The following is a 4,674-nucleotide window of genomic DNA, read 5'->3' as shown; positions in this document are numbered from 1 at the left end:
AAGGTTACATTAACATGGCCATATATTCATGAACTATATGGCTATATTGCCGTATTGTGATTATAGCAAATGAAACTTTGAGCCTTAATCCAAAAGAAGGAATGCCTGGCAAAACTTATGACAGTCACTGGCCTAAATGAGTCTTAGAGTCCTGAAAATGTTTGTGCATCTCCAAAATTATTTACTGCAGAGAAAGGCAAAGGAATGAAGATCCAAAGTTAACTAAGTGTCTCCTACCACCAACTACACTAGGTTTCAATTAATCAGCAACATGACAGTAGGGGAAGCGTCCTCTGCAACTGATTCCTGTAGAGGCTCTTCCTTCAGAAGGACAGGCCTCTCGGAGTTTTTTAGATAAAATCTAAGGCCAGTTGGGATAAGAGCATTTATTCTAACATTAATCCTTCATGGGGGAAGAATTACCTCTAAATTCCAAAATCTAGCACAGCTAATTTTGTAAAAAAATTTTTTTAATAATGTACAAGTTTCATGCAATTAGCTATGTGAACTGAAGTTGATGGTAACAAAAGAAAACTCATTCCTTACATAGTTTGGGGTTTCCTTTTTGAGAATGACATCTTTTTACCTTTTTCTTACCATTTATTCCTAGCTTAAACAAGGGAGAAAGGATTTTCTAATAATGTGAGAAAAAGAATGTATATATATGTATGATTGGGTCACTTTGCTGTACAGCAGAAATGGACAGAACACTGTAAATCAATATAATAGAAAAAATAAAAATCTTTAAAAAATTAAAAAATTAAAAATTAAAAAAAGAGAGAGGATTTTCTATGGTGCATTTCATTTTTCTTCCAATCAAACTTCTGCTTTAAGTGTTCTTAACAAGAGATTTTAAAATCGGAAAATTAGGTAGTGGTCTTAACAAATTTAATTATTCAATTCAAGCGTTTATTAATCATTTATTATGTATAAGATGCACAGATGCTATGAGAGATAAGGAGAAGATAGAACACTTTGTGAGATTTCAAATTTAATGAGAAATAAAGTTAATGTAAAATCAAATAAATAATATCATATGTGTATATTAAAATATTACTGAACCAGACTAAGAGATTTCAACTGCTGGTGATTCTTATGTGCATTGAAGTTTAAGAATCACTTTTCTAAGAATTGAGCTATCATGATACTTTCACACTATATCAGATCATTGAGATGGTTTTCTGATACTTAAAACACTTTCCCAAAATGAGTCAGGAATTTATTATCAAGAACAAGTTTAATTTTTCCCCAGCAGTAAAAATTTCCCCAATATAGAATTTCTAACAGGCTTGATGGGAACACGGCCAGAGTAGAATTCAATATCATCCATGGATAATCTTTATGCCAGCAGACTCTTACTCAATGTCAGATAAATGGTTCAACAAGAATTTAATGAAGAAAGATGACTGTATGAATGTGAGATGGGGCAAGGCATCATGACAGATATGTACCGAAAGACTGACGTGGCAGAAAGAAAAAGACAGGCCACTGTAGGTGGCAAGAGTATGGACAAAGCCTTAAAGATGGAACCGCCCAAGGGGAAGGTGGAAGTATGCCACAGGGCAGGAGATAGGGCAGACAGGGATTAAGAATTCTACATCTGAGGAAAAGCATGACATTTATAACACATCCATACACATACACACATGCACGTATGGATGTGTAATGTCTTCACTTATTTGTATCTACAATAAGAAACCAGACTAATCCACAAATTTGCCAATATATTAGGAATAAGTAGCGTACCTGTTAAAATGATAGATTTCTAGACCCTGTCTCATAAGTGATAACTGCTGGGAATAGGAAGGGCTTGGAGTCTTCAGTTTTATGAATTCTTTTTTTATTCTCTTGCTCTGGCATGTTTGGAAATTGTTGGAACCTAATGAACTCTTCTAGCTTTAGCATTTTAAGATTCTATGTTTAGGGAACCAAAAGAGAAATTCTGGAACTGAGCATTTGCCATAATTTTGGTGAGATTAAAAAAAAAAAGCTAAGGAGGTTATACACATTCTGGATACTAAAGAAGGCCAAATTCTACTACAAATTGTTTCACTGTTAACATACATTTTTTAATATAAATATATAAATTCAAGCTGACTACTTTTTTAAATATGGAGAGAAAGGACATAGTATAAAATTGTTTATTTCAGATTTTATTGGAGTGAATTATTTGTCCAACTGGCATGTGTGTGTGTGTGTATATATATACATGATATACACATATCAATGATATTGATATGTGTATATATCAATGATATGCTATCCGCCAACCAAATTTTTTAAATGATATGTCAGTACGTTGGGTTGTAAGTTTTTAAAGCTATTCAGTGTGTATCTTCTATATAATACTATAGAAGATACAGTATTATACACAATACTTATATATATATATATATATATATACACACACACACACATAACACTGTATATATATATGTTTCCTAAAGATTTTTTAAGAGAACAAATGGATAATAACTACATGGAGTGCTCCACAAACCCTTTCCTAAAGCTAGACATGATTTTGTCAGTAAAATGTGATTTAATTGAGTGCTGTCTTCAAATGGCATTCGCCACTGGATGTCATGGAGATATGCAAATGAAGATAAAGACATTGTCCTCATTCTCAGAGAATTTACAATATAATAGGGGAACAAAATGCAGATGAAAAGTATAACAACACATGCAAAGATGACATGAAAACAGGTACAAATTAATGTAATACAAAACATCAGTGCTAAGAGAAATGGAATAATGGAATGATCAGTGTGGAGTAGAACTATTCAAGTGATCTTAATGAAGAAAATTTATTTTAAATAGATGCTTGATAGAGGCGCAAATGTGGATCAAGAGACAAACAATGGAAAGGATATTTATTCAGATAGCCTGGCAAGACCTCTAAAGAACAAAGGGTTAGAAGAAAGAGCTAGTAACTTAATCATTGCTAAAAGATAGAAAGCCCAAATAATAAAAATGTGATATATCACTCTCTCTGATACTGTTTAGAGTGAAACCTTATTCATCAAATCATATATTTTCCATTTCACGTAGGATAAGGAGAACTGTTACCAAGGATTCCATGAAAACCAGTGGCTAAAGAATACTGAAATATTGGTAAAAGTGTTAAAAAAAACAAGAGATGAAGTTTGACCTAAGATGACTTTTAAAAGTTTATCAGAATCCCCTGTGGTGCAGTGTGTTAGGGACCTGATGTTGTTACTGTAGCAACTCAGGTTGCTGCTGTGGTGTAGGTTGGATCCCTGGCACAGGAACTTCCACATTAGTTACATCTTAAACATATAACTGCTTTGCTCTTGCTTTTATATTTGGATCAGCATTGCAATGACCAGTCCCTAAAGCACAGAGAGCAGTTTTCAGTCTAAAAGATTATTCCAAGAAAATTCTTATAAATCCAATGCAAAGTGTGGATATATTCATAATTATGTAATTAATTATATTTATATAATAAATATATACAACATATAATTATGTACAATATGTATACATACATAACAGATATATATTATGTTGTATATAAAATATATATCATATATTTATATTTTATTGCATATTGTCTGTAATTTTTATTTTATTGCAGAAATTCATATTCATAGTTTAAAAACAAAATAGCATTAGAGAAAATAGGAAATTTAGTAATCTCATGGACACCTATTCCAGCTCCACCCTCCTTTCTGATACTTTGTAATTATTTTGTGAAATCAGGAGATAGAGTTTACAGTATTGTGACTATGTAAATACTGTGGTATCAAGTATACTACAATTATACTAGTGTTTCATAAGATCATTTTCCCTAATTTTATTTTTAGAAAAGTACAAAGAACTTTATTTACAATATATAAATGTATTGAAATATCTAACTTTGTAGAAACAATTTTAAAGCAAACAGTTTTATAGAAATTATATGGAATGTAACAAATATAATTTGTCACTAAACTTAGACATAATTTTTTTAATTTTTTAAATTATTTCCCCAATACAATTTTTTCTTCTACTGTACAACATGGTGACCCAGTTACATATACATGTACACATTCTATTTTCGCACATTATCATGCTCCATCATAAGTGAGTAGACATAGTTCCGGAGCTACACAGCAGGATCTCATTGCTAATCCATTGCAAAGGCAATAGTTTGAAAATATTAACCCCAAGCTCCCAATTCACCCCACTCCCTCCCCCTCCCCATTGGCAACCCCAATCTATTCTCTAAATCCATGATTTTCTTTTCTATGGAAAGGTTCCTTTGTGCCATATATTAGATTTCAGATATAAGTGATATCATATGGTATTTGTCTTTCTCTTTCTGACTTACTTCCCTCAGGATGAGAGTCTCTAGTTCCATCCATGTTGCTGCAAATGGCATTATTTTGTTCCTTTTTATGGCTGAATAGTATTCCATTGTGTATATATACCATATCTTCTAATCCAATCATCTGTCAATGGACATTTGGGTTGTCTCCACATCTTGGCTATTGTGAACAGTGCTGCAATGAACATGCGGGTGTATGTGTCTTTTTTAAGAAAAGTTTTGTCCAGATATATGCCCAAGAGTGGGATTGCTGGGTCATATGGTATTTTTATGTATAGATTTCTAAGGTACCTCCATACCATTCCCCATAGTGGTTGTACCAGCTTACATTCCCACCACCAGTTCAG

This window comes from Sus scrofa, chromosome 8 (assembly GCF_000003025.6).
Source record: "Sus scrofa isolate TJ Tabasco breed Duroc chromosome 8, Sscrofa11.1, whole genome shotgun sequence".
Classification (NCBI taxonomy): domain Eukaryota; kingdom Metazoa; phylum Chordata; class Mammalia; order Artiodactyla; family Suidae; genus Sus; species Sus scrofa.
This window is presented reverse-complemented; position numbering follows the sequence as displayed.